The 18,848-nt window shown below is 40.1% G+C and overlaps 1 protein-coding gene across 2 annotated transcripts in view; it reads right to left on the bottom strand.

Annotated features, from left to right (window-relative positions):
- The window catches only part of IPO11 (importin 11), a 244,545-nt gene extending 231,624 nt beyond the window's left edge, over positions 1-12,921 (bottom strand). For both annotated transcript variants that reach the window (XM_010588166.3, XM_064272370.1), the window contains exon 1: positions 12,735-12,921. The gene's annotated coding sequence lies outside the window, so the exon portion shown is untranslated. The remainder of the gene's footprint in view (positions 1-12,734) is intronic.
- Between the last annotated feature and the right edge of the window lie 5,927 nt (positions 12,922-18,848).

Below are 18,848 nucleotides of genomic sequence, written 5' to 3'. Positions count from 1 at the left end.
CCAAACTCCTGTGTGGTGGTAGAAATGTACCTGGAAATTACAATCCTAAATGTGCCTAATCCAATCAGGACTTAAAAGCTACTCTTTCTTAAATAAGTCTGTTTTGTAATTACAGGATTATGCACAATGTTAAAACAAAAAGTATTATATAAAATATATGTACAAAATTATACAAATATAAAAATTCCTAAGAATAAAAATATTTTTAAAATAGGCACGAAATCTCACATTATAAGCAAGAGTTGTATTAAGGTAGCCCCAGGGATTATGATGATTCTTGTTACATACACATTTTACCTGTATGATGAGAAAAACAAAATATGCCATGTTAAAGCGTATATTGAGGTCACACTTGCACATCATCGAGTTCAGCAGAAAAAATTACAAACGTGGTCATCAGTAGTAAGGGTAGATACCCTGAGCAAAGCAGCAAGAGGTCTACCACATCACCTCGATCTGTGATGGAAATGTTTACCAAAAGACAATTTTCCTCACCCAGGGGACTCTAAGAGTTGCAGTCAATGGCAAAGTGTCATCTCTGAAAGGCACTTAATATTCTTATTACTTGGTGTTTATGAAGACAACAGTTTAGAACAGTTAACAAACAGTATGGGAAAAAAATCAAACGACAAATTCTAATTTACTGATGATTTTCTTTCATTTAAGCTTCCCATATTATATGCAATACATATGCATCACATAAAAGAAAAATAAAATTTTATGTTAGCAGTAATGTATTTAATTTCATCTTTAAGTCAACTCCACTACAGTTCCCACATCAACTTGTTTCTTCACCATATAATGTACTATTAAGTCTACAATTCCTAAAGTTATAAAACTAAAGGAAAAAATCTGCAGTGCCATCTGATGGCAAGAAGTAAGTATCACATCTCAAAGAATAGTTCCCTAGGATCCTTTCCTCTTCAAGGAGTGAGGAGAAAGGGGAGTGCTGGAATTCTTATTGACCACTTCACCAGGACACCTAGAAATGTAGCAAGGGTTTTCAGGGTTAAATAGGTTTGGGCAAAGAATGCTGAGAATAGCATTTCTGAGGGGAAGAAATAAACGGGAGCCTAAAGAATAATGCAATGCAAGGAAGACGAGATTCAAAAGATGAAAATTAAAACCCTACCTTGAGGCAAAACATGACTACCAAGGAATTTCCTTGCAGCACTGCAACCACTCTTATAGTTAAATGCTACTCTATAGAAAAGAGAATGTGAAATGAAGACTGGAATGTGGTTTTGAGCTTTACTCAAAACATACATGAGGGAATTTAAGAAATTGTAATGTAAGCAACATTTTAGCACAAAGGAGACTGTGAAACTGTGAAATAGGAGCAGGCAGAGTGCTATGAGGAGAATGGAATCCCCATAGTGAAGAAAGCATTGAGTATTCCACATACAAAGAAGGGTAAGAAAAAAAACCAAACCCGTTGCCGTCGAATCGATTCTGACTCACAGCAACCCTATAGGACAGAGTAGAACTGCCCCTTTAGTTTCCAAGGAGCACCTGGTAGATTCGAACTAACAACCTTTTGGTTAGCAGCCATAGCACTTAAACACTACGCCATCAGGGTTTCCAAAAAGAAGGATAAGTATTCAGATAAAAGAGTAAAAAGAATGCGCAAATGCATGTCAATGTGAAACTGACATGAGAAGCCTGAAAGTAGGTTTCTGAATCTCCATTTTTTCTCCTGAAAGAACAGGCACTGGACAAATAACTCACCAAGGAAGTAACCTGCTTGCCATGTATTAAACCCACCAAACCAAACCCACTACCGTCAAGTCAATTCCAACTCATAGCGGCCCTACAGGACAGAGCAGAACCGCCCAATAGTTTCCAAGGAGCGCCTGGTGGATTTGAACTGCCAACCTCTTGGTTAGCAGCCATAGCACTTAACTACTATGCCACCAGGGTTTCCTTGCAATGTATTAGCGTAGAACATTTCCACCGGGACAGGAGAGAAAGACACCATCTTTTTCAAAGATAGTCACATTCCTGTAAGTCAAATCATGATCTATAAACAAAGCCTAAAAGAGAAGAAAAAGAGGCAGAAAATATATTTTTGAGGAATTATGAAATAGAGATATTATAAAATTGCTAAACTGCTTGGAGGCAAAATCAAACTAGAGAAAAACAACATGTCAAAAACAAGAAAGAAAGGAATTTCTGTGAAGAAGATCAGGGAAGAGTTTATAGATTATCAAAACATAAAAGTTGCCATATTAGAAATTAAAGGAAGGGGCATTTATTACTTTCAGAAACCAAAATCTTAAAAGAACGACAGCTTGAAAAAATAAATAAATCTGCATCTGACCAAGCTTCTAGATCCCACTACAAATTTAGTTAGAGGAGAAACAGGTAGATGAAATAAGACTAACTATGACCTGATAATTGTTAAAGCTGGGTGATGGATGGACGGGGGTTCATTATATAATTCTACATACTTTTGTACATGTCTAAACTTTTTCATAATAAAAGGCGTTTTCTTTTTAAATGGCAGCTAATGGACCGTGACACAGAGGTGACTAAAGCTGCTGTTCACAGCAGGCATCACCTCCTCTGGAAGTCTTTAACTGCACCAGATAATAAAGCGCTCCTTCCTCCGTGCAACCATTCCACCTAGTATGCATTTCTACTACTACACTTACCACCTTGTTTACTTGTTTCTCATCTACTAAATTGGGAGCTGTTTAAAGGCAAGAACTGGGTTTATTCATCTATATATGCCTGTGCCGAGCAGAGTGTCAGGGATGGAGCAAATGTTCAATAACGTCCCATTAAGTAAACACAGCAATACGGTAAATTGTAATTTCTAAGGGTGAAAAGCAGACTTAGAAAAGGTGAGACAGAAAGAGGTCAAAGAAACAATCCTCCTAGAAAGAATACGAATTATATCACAGAAAAAAATATCCACAAGATATTCCAAAAATAATGGAACGTTGAAATGATAAAAATGAGTAGATCAATCAATGGATGAACAGTCCGTTCGGTAAAATGGGATACATCGAGCCAACAAAATTTAACAATACTTTCCACTGGGCTTAACTAACTCCCTTTGTTCTAATCCTGTACTCACCAATCAACCTTCCAACACTTACTTGGCATGTAATTTTTTCTACATTCATTCATTCAACAAATTTTTATTAAAAAATTACAAATGCCAGACATCGTACAGCATTTGAGATACATCCATGAACTAAAAAGATAAAAACTCATGACCTTATGGAGCTTCTATTCTAGTGGGTAGAGGCAAACAAATAAATGGGTCAATTACAGAACATGTAAGAAGATAGTCAACAGGGCAGAAGGCTGCTGCAAGAGAAGTACGCTCTAATAAACCTTAGTATTTGGGTCTTGCTGAGTTATTAGTAAAATGGCATTGATAAATTGCTATTAAGTGTCTTGCCTGTTGGGTAGACATGAAAGTCCTCCAAGGCTGATTGTGCCTGGGCTAGCAGGAAAAGTTAAGGACCTTATCCTAAACAACAGTGACCCCAACCCAGAAGTGCCCATCTGTGAGGCCCCAACTAACGTTACCATCACCCTCTTTAGCTGAAACACAGAAATACACATCTGTATAAAAACTATTAGAGAACGTCAGTTATGCTTATCACTGTTAAAGTTCCTTCTCTGGTGAAAACAAAGAGATAGAAGTTTGAAGCCTGATTTTGAGCAAGACATTGTTCTTTGAATCAAAATAATACCTACAGCCTAAACTAACAGACTAGAACTAATCAAAGTTTAGTCAAAACCTTTTGATAAGTTTAAGTGTTAAACACATGATCATCTAAACCAAAAAACCTACTGCCATTGCGTCAACTCTGACACACAGCGACCCTATAAGAGAACTGGCCCCACAGGGTTTCCAAGGCTGTAACCTTTATGGAAGCAGACTGCCATATCTTTCTCCCGCAGAGTGGCTGGTGAGTTCGAACCGCTGATCTTTAGGTGAGCAGGCAAGCCCTTAACCAGTGTGCCACCCGGGCTCCTGATCATCGGGGCACACGATCATCAGTCCTCTCCAAATATAATCTTCTTTGATTGGTAGTTTAATTACTGGTCCAGAACATCACCGTCTATAACGCTTTATCTTAGAAGAATCTAATTCTTGTAGAGAGAGTTCACCTAGACAGTCATTGACTTTACAACAATATTCAGTGCTGCCAAGGATACATGGACAGAAACACTTAGGCATTGCTGCAAGGCGTATATACTGGTACAACCAATTTGGAGAGCGCTCTTGCCATCTGTAATGAAATTAAGTAAATATACGTACATATCCTCCCATATGTCTAGCAGTTTGTCATACTGTGGGGGCTTGCATGTTGCTGTGATGCTGGAAGCTACGCCACAGGTATTCAGACACCAGCAGGGTCACCCAGGTTTCAGCTGAGTTTCCAGACTAACACAGATTAGAAAGAAGGACCTGGCAGTCTACTTCTGAAAAAAATAAGCCAGTGAAAACCTTATGAATAGCAGCGGAACACTGTCAGATGTACTGCCGGAAGATGAGCCCCCGAGGTTGGAAGGTACTCAAAAGACAACTGGGGAGAGCTGCCTCCTCAAAGTAGAGTTGACCTTAAAGATGTAGATGAAGTCAAGCTTTCGGGACCTTCATTTGCTAATATGGCACGACTCAAAATGAGAAGAAACAGCTGCAAACATCCAGTAATAATTGGAACCTGGAATATACGAAGTATGAATCAAGGAAAACTGGAAATCATCAAAAATAAAATGGAACCCATAAAGATCGATATCCTAGGCATTAGTGAGCTAAAATGGACTTGCATTGGGCATTCTGAATCAGACAATCATATGGTCGACTATGCCAGGAATGACAAATTGAAGAGGAATAGCGTTGCATTCATTGTCAAAAAGAACATTTCAAGATCTATCCTGAAGTACAATGCTGTCAGTGATAGGATAATATCCACACACCAACAAGGACGACCAGTTAATAAGACCATTACTCAAATTTACGCCCCAACCACTAAGGCCACAGATGAAGAAACTGAAGATTTTTACCAGCTGCTGCAGTCTGAAATTGATCAAACACACGATCAGGACGCACTGATAATTTCTGGTGATTGGAACGCAAAAGTTGGAAACAAAGAAGGAAAAGTAGTTGGAAAATATGGCCTTGGTGACAGAAACATGCCGAAGATTGAATGACAGAATTTTGCAAGACCAACAACTTCTTCATTGCAAATACTTTTTTTACCAACATAAACAGCGACTATATATGTGAACCTCACCAGATGGAATACACAGGAATCAAACTGACAACATCTGTGGGAAGAGAGGATGGAAAAGCTTAATATCATCAGTCAGAACAAGGCCGGGGCCAACTGCGGAACAGAGCATCAATTGCTCAAGTGCAAGTTCAAGTTGGAAACTGAAGAAAATGAGAACAAGTCCACAAGAGCTAAAGTATGACCTTGAGTATATCCCACCTGAATTTATAGACCATCTCAAGAATAGATTTGATACGTTGAACACTGACGACTGAAGACCAGACGAGTTGTGGAATGACATTAAGGATATCATCCATAAAAAAAGCAAGAGGTCATTAAAAAGACAAGAAAGAAGGAAAAGACCGAAATGGATGTCAGAAGAGACACTGAAACTTGTTCTTGAACGTTAAGTAGCTAAAGCAAAAGGAAGAAATGATGAAGTAAAAGAAGTGAACACAAGCTTTCAAAGGGTGGCTCGAGAAGACAAAGTATTATAATGACATGTTCAAAAGCTGGAGAAAGAAAACCAAAACGGAAGAACACGTTTGGAATTTCTCAAGCTGAAAGAACTGAAGAAAAAATTCAAGCCTCAGGCTGCAATAGTGAAGAATTCCACGGGGAAAATGTTAAACGACGCAGGAAGCATCAAAAGAAAATGGAAAAAACACACAGGGTCATTATACCAAAAAGAATTGGTCAACGTTCAGCCATTTCAAGAGGCAGCATATGATCAAGAACTGATGGTACTGAAGAAAGAAGTCCAAGCTATACTGAAGGCATACAAGGCTCCAGGAATTGACGGAATATCATCTGAGATGTTTCAACAAACAGATGCAGTGCTGGAAGCACTCACTCTTCTGCGCCAGGAGATCTGGAAGACAGCTACCTGGGCAACTGACTGGAAGAGATCCATATTTATCCCTATTCCCAAGAAAGGTGATCCAACCAAATGCGGAGATTATCGAACAATATCATTAATATCACATGCAAATAAAATTTTGCTGAAGATCATTCAAAAGCAGCTGTAGCAATATATTGACAGGGAACTGACAGAAACTCAGGCCAGATTCAGAAAAGAACGTGGAACCAGGGGAATCGCTGCTGATGCCAGATGGATCCTGGCTGAAAGCAGAGAATACCAGAAAGGTGTTTACGTGTGTTTTACTGACTATGTAAAGGCATTCAACTGTGTGGATCATAACAAATTACAGGTAACACTGCAAAGAATGGGAATTCCAGAACACTTAATTGTGCTCATGAGGAACCTGTACATAGATCAAGAGGCAGTTGTTCAGGCAGAACAAGGGGATACTGATTGGTTTAAAGACAGGAAAGGTGTGCGCCAGGGTTGTATCCTTTCATCATACCTATTCAATTCGCATACTGAGCAAATAATACAAGAAGCTGGGCTGTATGAAGAACAGGGCATCAGGATTGGAGGAAGATTCATTAACAACCTGCATTATGCAGACGACACAAACTTGCTTGCTGAAAGTGAAGAGGACTTAATGCACTTACTGATGAAAATCAAAGACAGTAGCCTTCAGTATGGATTACACCTCAAAATAAAACAAAATCCTCACAACTGGACCAATGAGCAACATCACGATAAACGGAGAAAAGACTGACGGTGTCAAGGATTTCATTTTACTTGGATCCACAATCAACACCCATGGAAGTAGAAGTCAAGAGATGCATTGCGTTGGGCAAATCTGCCGTGAAAGGCCTCTTCAAAGTGTTGAAATGGAACGATGTTACCTTGAGGACTAAGGTGCTCCTGATCCAAGCTATGGTATTTTCAATCGCATCATATGCATGTGAAAGCTGGACAACGAATAAGGAAAATAGAATCATTGATGCCTTTGAATTGTGGTGTTGGCGAAGAATATCACAGAGTGCCAAAAGAACAAACAAATCTGTCTTGGAAGAAGTACAACCAGGATGCCCCTTAGAGGCAAGGATGGTGAGACTATATCTTACATACTTTGGACATGTTATCAAGAGGGATCAGCCCCTGGAGAAGGACATCGTGCTTGGTAAAGTACAGGGTCAACGAAAAAGAGGAAGAGCCTAACAAGATGGACTGACACAGTGGCTGCAACAATGGGCTCAAGTACAATTGTGAACATGGGACAGGACTAGGTGGTGTTTCATTCCGTAGTACATAGGGTCACTGAGAGTTGAAATCTACTCGAAAGCACCTAACAACAAAATGTACATACCCTATGATCCAGTAGTTCCACTTCAGGTGCTATAACCAAAAAAACTCCTACAGAGACTTACAAAGAGACAAAGGTAAAGACAATAGTCATCTTTATTGTCGGTAGTTAAGACAGAGTTAGAGACAACGTGTCCATTTTAGGGAAACGGCTATGTAAAATGTGTCTGGTTCTTTCTTTATTGAATTTGTTTCCTCTGGCTGGAAAGCTTTTGCCTATAGACATCTGCATGTCTTGTTCATTCACTTCCTTCCAGTCTCTGCTCAAATTGTCCACTACTCAAAGAACTGTTCCCTTACCAATCTAAAATAGCTCATCCCTCAACCAGTCTCTCTGGTCCTAATACCCTTCTTAACTTTTCTGCATAGGACTTTTAACTATCTGACATTCTAATATACATGTGCTTATTGTTCAGAGACTAGAGACTTTGATTTATTCAAAGCTATATTCCCAGAATAAAACTTAGCATATATGAAAGTGATGAATAAATACTTGTTAAATAAATTCAATAAATAAATCCCAATCTCTGCTTACAGGAGTGTAACACCACAAAAAGTACCCAAATCTCTGACTTTCCAAGACTACTCCATCTAACCTTCACCTCAGTCTAACATTCCACCTTTATCGTTAACTCTGGATATTCAACTTGCATTCACAGTATTCAGTAAAGCAGCTTCTATTAGCCAGGTACTATTCTGAGAGATACAAAAATAAATAAGGGAGTCTTTGCATTCATGTCTAGAAAGGAAAAAAAGACAAGGAAAAACTATAATTACAGTACAGTACAAAGGCTACAATAAGCTGCTTTTGGAAAAACATAAGATGAGGACCTAACTCACCCTAGGGAAGCTAGGGAAGAGTTCCCAGAGCGGAAGAAGGTAGCACTGAGATGAGTCCTGGAAGTTCAGTAGGAGTTATCCAGATAAGTGCATTATGGGGGTTTGTCAGACAAGCAGTGGGTACACTGTAGGCAGATGGTATAACAACACATAAAAGTTTGAATTTTTCAGAATATCCTACCATTTATGAGGGCTGTAAATAGTTTGGCATGACCCAAGAATGTGAGGCAGGTGAAAAGAGAAAAAGCAAGCAAGGTTCAAAAAACTAAGGTCCTTATTTTTAACGCTAGGTGGTTTGGATTTTAATCTGAAGGTTTGCATGGACTACAGAACACCACAGTCTGCCTACAGAAAAAGACAGGGTGGGAGGGGTGGTAAACATCCTTGGAAGCAGGGAAATCATCTAGGCAGTTTACACAAAAATCCAGATAATAAATGATAATATGAACTAAGGTAGTAGCAGCAGTGAAAAAGCAGGTGAAATAGCCAAGATTTGGTAAACACAGTAAAAGCTGTGGAAGCTGGGATCTGTGTAAAGCAAAAAACTTGTCAGAAAAGGAAAACTCAAATATTTTCCCCTAACAGAAATCGACAGACTGCACCCTATCAGAGGCAGAAAACTTGTGAGCCCCGAAAAACAAGGCAGTCCTGTTGAGTTCCAGCTCTCACAGGTTTTCCTGTAGTTAGATACTTAAGGATAGGGATGGCACACAAGGGTAATAAGTGGAAAGAGTTTTAAGGCTCTTGGTGTCTCCAACTCATTGGTGCTTGGATCACAGGAGGAAGAGAAGCAACTTCAGGAAGGGAGAGAAATATAATTTTTTTGATATAAGTTTAAGGTATCTTAACACAACCACAACAAGTCGGAGTTGAAAAACAATCTGTGTTAAAGAGACAGAGATTTGAGAGCCATTGAAATAGAAAGAGCAGCTGAAGTCACCAGAGATGAGACCATTTAAGGAGAGTAGGCAGTGGGAAGAGAACAGAAGACAGAATCCCAGAATGAAGCAGTTAAAGAAAAAAGATAAGAAAAGAAAAGGTTAGGCAAGACATAGGCAGTAATAAAGAAAAGATGGTACCCTAGAAGCTAAAGAAGAGAATTTCAAGAAGGATCCAGTGGCCAAAAATGTCAAATGGTCAACAGTGATCACCACCCCACCAAATTCAGTGACTTCAGGGGACCAGCAGACCGCAATATACTGAAAAAAGAATAATAAGGGATATGGAGAAAATGAACGCAGATAACTCTTTCATGAAACTTAAGGAAATTACAGTGAAATTTGTGAGAGCTAGAATTTGACCAGACTGCCTTGTTTTTCCGGGTCTCATAAGTTTTCCACCTTTGACAGTGTGCATTCTTACCACTTTTCTATCACTCATTTTACTGGAAAATATTCGCATTTTCCTTCTCAACAGGTTTCTGCCTTACACATGTTCCAGCTTTAGCAGGTTTTACTGTAAATCATAAAACAACCTGAAAAGGGAGGGAGAGGGTATTCGACACGAGAGGCTTAAGGCAAAAACCAAACCCACTGCCACCGAGTCGATTCCAACTCATCGCGACCCTACAGGACAGAGAACTGCCCCATAGGGTTTCCAAGGCTGCCATCTTTACAGAAGCCAACTGCCACGTCTTTCGCCCATGGAGCGGTTGGTGGGTTCGAATCACCAACCCTTCAGCTACCATCTGAGTGCTTAACCATTGCACCACCAGGGCTCCTTATGAGAGGCTTACATATGTTTAAATTCTGCCTAGTGCCAGTTGAAACTGAAAAAGAGGTAACTGAGGAAAATTCGTCACTGAGGAGAAAAAACCTGAAGCACAATTAAGAGACAGACACGTAGAGGAAGACATGTTCGCAGGTGAAAGAGGAGAGAAAGCAATGAAATTCCCACCCAATGCATTTTCTCTGTGAAGAAGATAATATTATCGTGGAGAGTAAGGAGGGAAGACAGTAGGTTAATAGCCATCGTGGAAAACAGGAGCAGTTACTAGCCACACAAAGTTTATAATTGTGTGCTTATCTGTAATTAGCCTGATATTTAGAAAGTCAAAGACCCACCAGGCTCGCACGTGCACTAAATGTGTCTTACCATGCTGAAATTAACTATAATGCCCATTTGGTACAAATAAAGGGGGAAAAATCATTATCACCATTAGTAACACCAAATTCAGAGGAATGAGAACACACACGTGGGAACACATATGCACATACATACAAAGGTTAAAATCCTAAATTACCAAACCAAACCAAATCCACTGCCAGTCGAGTCGATTCCATTACATAGCAACCCTGTAAGACAGAGCAGAACTGTCCCAAAGGGTTTCCAAGGAGCGCCTGGGGGATTCACGCTGATGACCTTTTGATTTGCAAGCCGTAGCTCACCAGGGTTTCCCTTAAACAAATCAGCTTTCCCAAAACAGAAATATTTTTATCTCTGTAAATATGCATATTTCTGGAAAAATCTTCAGTATATTTGAACTGCCACATGTCCACCAGGATTATTCTGCATTCTAGTTTGGTCCTGAATGCAAATACATATACACTGTCATAAAATCTAAATATTTTTATATTAATTACAAAATAATCTTTACGTATTTGTTATAACAGAACTTCCACTCAAAATGTTTACGGTAAAAAATTTCTTCTGCTTTAGGCACGGAAAGTAGGGCAAAGACAGGTCCCTGTCCTAGGGCAATTAGTACATGGCCACAAACCACAGCTATAATTAAACCGTTTGCAGTATTCCCTGTGCTAGGTTCCAGGGGAAGAATTACAATCCTATAGCAAAAAGGAAAGGAAATTCTCATTCTAATTTCACATAAATCTTCCTCAGTGAAGAAAGATGTCAGAAAAGATCTGATGCAATGGATGTCTCAGAAAGCAGAGTCACTCTCCTTAACCTGAAGTATCTGCACTAAACAGAGAAGTTTGAAATAACGTGAAAATAGAGGAGCTGCCTTACCCAAGAAAAAAAAAAAAACATTATTGCAGTAAAGTGCTCTTGCTTACTCCCTCCCGAAAAATAACCAAATTTCAAGGGCACTACCGCCCTAGAAAGGAGCCCTTGTGATTACAGTGCTCAGAAGCTAACCAAAAGGTCAGCTGTTGGAATCCACCAGCCACTCTGCAGAAGAAAGATATGGTGGTCTGCTTCTGTAAAGATTAACCCATTGCCGTGGAGTCAATTCTGACTCATAGGGACCCTACAGAACAGAGTACAACTGCCCTAAGGGATTTCCCAGGAGTAGCTCATGGATCTGAACTGTCAACTTTCTGATTAGCAGCCGAGCTCTTGACCAGTATGCCACCAGGTATTCTCCACAAAGACTGCAGCCCTGGAAACCCTATGAGGCAGTTCTACTTTGTCTTAAAGGGTCACAATGAGCTGAAATTGACTTGATGGCAATGGTTATTTTTTGGTTTTTTGTTTTGTTTTTTGGTCATACTGGAGAGGAGGCCTGATGGCACAGCAGTTAAGCGCTGACTTTCTGGCAGCAGTCTGAACTCACCAGTCGCTCTGTGGGAGAAAGATCCAGCAGTCTTGTTTCTATAAAGATTTACAGGCTTGGGAAACATATGGGACAGTTCTATTCCACTCACAGGGTCACTAGGAGTTGGAATTGACTTGAGAGCAATGGGTTTGGTTTTGTTGTTGTTGACCACACTAGAAATGAGTTCCTTTAAAACGGGAATGGCGGAAGTATGTCATGTGCCACCTTAGCACCAGCAGGCAATTTACCAATTCTAGCAATTTAGTCAAATCACTTTGAGATAAGAAAGGTAAATCCCTCACCCACCATGTCATAAAATGGAGAAAAATAACAAATGCAAAAGACCTCAAAACGTATTTACTGCATGAAATACCCCCAAATATAAAACTGCAAGGAGTCGCTGGGCTTGAGCATTGGCGACCATACCTCAGCATGAAGCTCCTCTCATATGTACCTTTCTTTACTTTTCCATTAATAACAAGGGAAGGGTATAACGCTTAAAGCTTTCACAGAATTGCCATTACAGTGTCATATAAGCCAAAAAAAAAAAAAACCACTGGTTTTACACTACAGACCATCACGTTCTCTCAAAATCTGCACTACCTATCCCGCAAGGGCAAATGCATCATCCTGGCCCGCAACCGGAGCCCCAATGGGTATCCTCCGCTCTCCTCATCTTGGCACACGGTCCTTGCCTCCCAGCGCCCTATTCCTCCGCGGCCATGCTTCTCCACCCCGGGCTCACTCGGTGCGCGCCCAGCTCCCAGAGGTTCCTACGGTTATGCAGAAAGCCACGCCTGCAGGCCGCCCTCGCCTCGCCACTGCTATCCCTTGTCCCCGGTAGCCCCACGTTCCTCCCCCGTTCCTTGGGTCTCCGCTGCCCAACCCACTCCTCCCTTCCGCTCGCGTGCGCTCGGGGACTGTCAGGCCGGGGCCTCACCGTTTGATTCGGTCCGGAATGGCCCGGCTCTCCTGCTCCTACTCCCGAACACGAAGCGGCGTCGGTTGGTCCCACGCCCCGCGCTTCTAGTCCACACGCCGCCGCCTACTGATGTCGAAAGCCGCTTCTAGGAACACGCCATGTTCAGCGTCGCAGCTCCAAACGACGCGGACGCGCGAAAACTGCGTCACAGGCACCAAAGCGCATGGAAGGGCAAAGAAAGAAGGCGATAGGCTAGGGGCAGGAAGAGGAGGGAGGGGCTTCCTCAGCTAAGGCAAAGGCGTCCGTTGTGGAAATCAGGGTATGCGCTTGCTCAGTACTTGGAGGTGGGACCCTGGAAGCGGCCAGATCCGTAACCATAGAAACCGGACTTTCTGTTGCCCCATTCCCAGGAAAATCGAGTATCGTCTTGGTTGGCTGAAGCTTAAACCAGGACTATGTCCCCTTTCCTATTCCACTCATAGGGTCGCTATGAGTCCGAATCGACATGACGGGAATGGGCTTGATATTCTACACGTAGGGAGCTCTGGTGGTGCAACGATTAAATGCTCGACTGCTTAACCATAAGTCTTAAAGGTTCTAAATCCCCCAAGCGGCCCCAGCCAAGAAAACTCTATGGGGCAGTTTGACTCTGTCGCATTAAAATTTTTTTTTTTAGCAGCAAAGAAAAATTATTACAATATAAATTCCAGAACTTCCTGGGGGCTCTACTCCATAGGGATAGTAAGGGCGGAATAATTTTAAAAGGAAATCCAGTCCTGCCTGCCTCTGCCTCTGTTACTAGCTGGATGACCTAAGTTTTCTTATCATCTTGTCATTAAAAAGAAAAATTAGGAGTGTTCATAAAGATCAATAATAATATTTGGTGACATTTATTGAGAACTTAAAGTGTGCCAGGTACAATTCTAAGATCTTTACGTGAATCATCTATTTTAATCTTCAAAACAACCCTATGAGGTATATGCCCCTATTATGCCCATTTTACAGATGAGGAAACTGAAGCGCAGAGAAGTAACCTGCCTGAAGTCACACAGCTAGTAAGTGACAGTGTTAGGATTCGAACAAGGCAATAATAAGCCCTGTATTACAAGAACGTTCATCACACAAGGGCTTTTTTTTTTTTTAAGTAAAAAGATAAATATTCCCTAAATTACCACCAAGAAAGAGATTAAATAATCCACATATAATTAAATATAAATTGGTCATTAAAAATGACCACTTAACTTTTAAAAATGTTTAAATGTATTTGTTCACATGTTAACATTCACAATGCATCATTGAGTGAAAAAAGTGGTTTACAAAACAGTATGTTCAGTAAGGTTCCATTTTTGGAAATAAATATGTATAGGAGGGTTTGAAAGAGTTTTATATGCCATTGTGTTAAGTGTCTATCACTAATTGGATGGTATTGTAGGCATGTTTTATTTTCTTTTTGCTTGACTGTATCTTCTGATTTTACTGAAAGGTAGCACATCTCAAACTTTAAGTGTGCATAGAATCACTTGGGGATCTTGTTAAAATACAGACCCTGATTCAGTTGGTCTGAGATAGGGCCTGAGAGTCTTCATCTCTAACATGTTTTTAGGTGATGCCAGTGCTGCTGCTCCATGGATCACACTTGGAGTAACAAGGTATAAAGAAATGTGTAGTAAGTAAAAAAAAATAATAAATTACCTAATTCAAATTAAAAGGAAGAAATTGGTTTAGAAAAGTAAATCTTAACCTATTGGAATAATAGATGCTTTAGGAATCTAGGAAGTGAAGTAGTGGTTAAGTCTCACAGTCTAGAAGGCTACAAGTCCAAATTCAGGGTGCCAGCTCCAGGGGAAGGCTTTCTCTCTCTGTCAGCTCTGAGGGAAGGTCCTTGTCATCAATCTTCCAGTCTTCTCGGTGGAGGAGCTTCTCAGTGCAAGGAACCCTGGATCCAGAGGACACCCGATTCTCCTGGCTCCTGTTTCTTGGTGGTGTGAGGTTCCCCTGTCTCTCTGCTTGCTTCTCTTTTTTTATATCTCAAAAGAGTCCTGCCTCATTAACATAACTGCCTCTAATCCTGCACTATTAACATCATAAAACCAAACAAACCAAACCCGATGCCTTTGATTCCATAGTGACCCAATAGGACGGAGAAGAACTGCCCCATCGGGTTTCCAAGGAACAGCTGGTGGATCTGAATTGCTGACCTTTTGGTTAGCAGCCTTAGCTCTTAACCACTGTGCCACCAGGGCCCCCATTAACATCACAGAGGTAGGATTTACAACACATAGGAAAATCATATCAAATCACAAAATGGTGGACAGCTACACAATACCGGGAATCATGGCCTAGCCAGGTTGACACATATTTTTGGGATACACAATTCAATCCACGACAGGTGGTGATGAGGATTAATAAAATAAATCATATAAAATGTTTACAGTTCAATACTTGGTACATGAAAAAAACACACTTAGAATAGTGACACATACTAAATATTTAATAAAAGTTAGTTATAATAATATAATTATTTTGAAGTGAAGAGTTGCATTGTCATTGTACTTATTTTCTTGGAATCTACTTGAGCCTGAGGGGTGAGGGATGCCAATGTTTCAATTAATTTAGCAATTGCTTCAACTTTCTCCTTTCCTGTTTCAATTCTTAACCATACGCTGGGGGAAACACGGAATTTATATTTCAGAAATATCCTGAATACACAATAAAAAAAGAAAAAAAATATCCTGAACAGACACAATACCAGTTCAGAACCCCAAAAGACTTTAATTTGTATGCATTTTTTGCCCTTTCCTCCAAAGAATCTGGGAATATGGCAATGAAATGCAGTAGCATGAAATTATTTATCAAGCTATGCATATTGTTTTGGATGTAGTATATGACTAGATTTTGGACTCATAGTAGCTGTAGATGGAACTTCCAAGTGTATGGAAAATTTTTGCATGTGCATTTTTCTACGTCATAGACTTTTTCCTTAGATCCCCAAACCAAAAACCCATAGTGGTTGAGTCAATTCTGACTCATAGTGGCCTTATAGGACAGAGTAGAACTGCCCCGTAGAGTATCCAAGGAGTGCCTGGTGGATTCCAACTACTGACCTTTAGGTTAGTAGCCATAGCTCTTAATTACTACTCCACTTCCTAGATTCCTAAAGGGTCCATTATTCCAACTGCATGAGCCACTTCCTTGATATGGTTCATGAATTCTATGAGATCCTGTAGTGAATTATAGAACCCAAAGACAGGAGGGAGAGTAGTTGATATTAGAGATGATGGAGTAGTACAGAAATTTGGAAGAGTTGGAAATTTGGGATTTCTTTAACTTTGTGCTTTGTGCGGTTCCTTAGAAAAGAAATTATTTAAGTGAGTTTTATATACAGTATGATCTCAACTATGTAAAAACATGTGTCGCTAAAATACTAAAAGAAAATTAAAAAAAAAATGCCAAAACACCCATCAAAGCTATCAGTGGGTAGTGAGGTTATAGGTAATTTTTTCACGTTCTTTCTACTTTCTGTATTTTCTAATTTTTTTTTTTAAGTTAAGCTTCTTCATTTGTTGTTGTTGATGATGTTATTTTGTTTTCAATGTGGTAGTCTTATCTTTGGAGTCCAGGAAACATATTAGCTTTATGTACTACATCTCTGTGATTAATTTTTACTTCGGATATATCTGATTCTTAAATTCATGATAATCAAAGATTTAATTTTTTAACTATATTTTAGAATCTACTGAATTTTACATTATATTGATGTTAAAAGGTAAAATTCATTAAAACTGTATTTAGGATGTCTCAACTGGTATGTTTTGTTTCCTTGCCCATCTACCAGTGAGGAAGGTGTTTATTTTGTGGCGCAAGGAAAGGAACAGTCAGTGCTGCCACTTCCAAGAATGCTCCTAGGTAGCTTGAGGCGGGGAGCTTTTACAGAGAGCAGACAAGGAAATGTAAATTTATAATAAATATTCAGAATCGATCTTTGAGAAGGTGGCCAGAGCCTGGGGATGACTATGCATTTTTCTTTAGACAAGGATTTGATTCCCTGGGATGGAGGAAGAGGTCAATTTTCCTTTGTTAGCGTGTTAAGTCTCTACACAGAGGCAAGGTGCTTATATGTATTTTGCACTTAATGAGCTACTGTTTTGTTGTCATTAGGTGCCATCGAGTTGTTTCCAACTCATAGTGACCCTATGTACAACAGAAAGAAATACTGCCTGGTCCTGCGCCATTCTCACAATCACTGTTATGCTTGAGCCCATTGTTGCAGCCACTGTATCAATCCATCTTGTTGAGGGTCTTCCTATTTTTGCTGGCCCTCTACTTTACCAAGCATGATGTTCTTCTCTAGGGACTGATCCTTCCTGACAACATGTCCAAAATATGTGAGACGTAGTCTTGCCATCCGTGCTTCTAAGAAGCATTCTGGCTATACTTCTTCCAAGACATATTTATTCCTTCATTTGGCAGTCCATGGTATATTCAATATTCTTCACCAATGCCACAATTCAAAGGCATCAATTCTTCTTCAGTCCTCATTATTCATCGTCCAGCTTTCGAATGCATATGAGGCAATTGAAAACACCATGGCTTGGGTCAGGCGCACCTTAGTCCTCAATGTGACATCTTTGCTTTTCAACATTTTAAAGAGGTCTTTTGCAGCAGATTTGCCCAATACAATGCGTCTTTTGATTTCCTGACTGCTGCTTCCTTGGGCGTTGATTGTGCATCCAAATAAAATGAAATCCTTGACAACTTCAATCTTTTCTATGTTGATCACGATGTTGCTTATCGGTCCAGTTTCTGAGAATTTTTGTTTTCTTTATGTTGCGGTGTAATCCATACTGAAGGCTGTGGTCTTCAATCTTCATCGGTAAGTGCCCCAAGTCCTCTTAACTTTCTGTAAGCAAGGTGGTGTCATCTGCATAACGCAGGTTGTCAACGAGTCTTCCTCCAATCCTGATGCCCCATTCTTCTTCATATAGTCCAGCTTCTCAGTTTATTTGCTCAGCATACAGATTGAATAGGTATGGTGAAAGGATACAACCCTGACACCTTTCCTGACTTTAAACCACACAGCATCCCCTTGTTCTGTTTGAACAACTGCCTCTTGATCTATGTACAGGTTCTTCATGAGCACAATTAAGTGTTCTGGAATTCCCTTTCTTTGCAATATTATCCATAGCTTATTATAATCCACGAAGTCCAATGCCTTTGCATAGTCAATAAAACACAGGTAAACATCTTTCTGGTATTTTCTGCTTTCAGCCAGGATCCATCTGACATCAACAATGATACCCCTGTTTCCACATCCTAATGGCCTAATCACTTAAAGTGCCAAGATGGTGTTGAAAACCTGTTAAAACCGGTTAGGGCCAGCAGAGATCATTTTATGTTCATCTTTTTATTTCCAGTATTTGACTCACTGCTTGGCACACTGTTGACTCTCCAGAAGTTGTGGAATAAATACATGATTAATGGAATGAAATAGGTAGTTGAAGATGCTACTAGGTTATGAGTTTTTTCCTGAGTTAGAATTACCACAAAGAAAGGACAGAGTAAAACCAAGGCTTTGAACTTCGGGCAATTAATAGCACAGGGAAGAGTCATAGTAATGATAGGAAGAAACTGTTTCTTAAAGGCAATAGGGTACACTAGAAAAATTAGAAACTAAAAGTCATTACACTGACAGTCAAAACAGATGTGGACTTCGTGTTCCTGGAGCTTACAGTCGAGTACAATGTCCTACAGCAAAACCCAACGCATACCTAATATCTATTAGTACATTTACAGCATTTTGCACTTTTTTTGGCCTCTCTCTCTCAACGGAACTTTGAGCAAGGCATTTTCTTGTTTAACTTTGAATCCCCAGCATCCAGCAGTGTCTGATACACACCCGGAGCTCAGTAAATGTGTAGGAAATGAATGACGTGACAATAAAGGAAGTAAAGCAACCAGTAGCCCTAGTGAAACAAAAAGCTAATTCCACTCTCAGAGGTCCTTTCCAAAACGCTAGCAGTGTAGAAATTCACCGCTCCAAAGGATCCTGGGTTTTCCACCCCACCGTGTTTTTTGGGGACCTGCGGGGAAACCAGAGGGAAAATACCTGTTTTAAATTCCCGCGATCCCGGA

Source organism: Loxodonta africana, chromosome 2 (assembly GCF_030014295.1).
Source record: "Loxodonta africana isolate mLoxAfr1 chromosome 2, mLoxAfr1.hap2, whole genome shotgun sequence".
NCBI lineage: Eukaryota > Metazoa > Chordata > Mammalia > Proboscidea > Elephantidae > Loxodonta > Loxodonta africana.
This window is presented reverse-complemented; position numbering and strand designations above follow the sequence as displayed.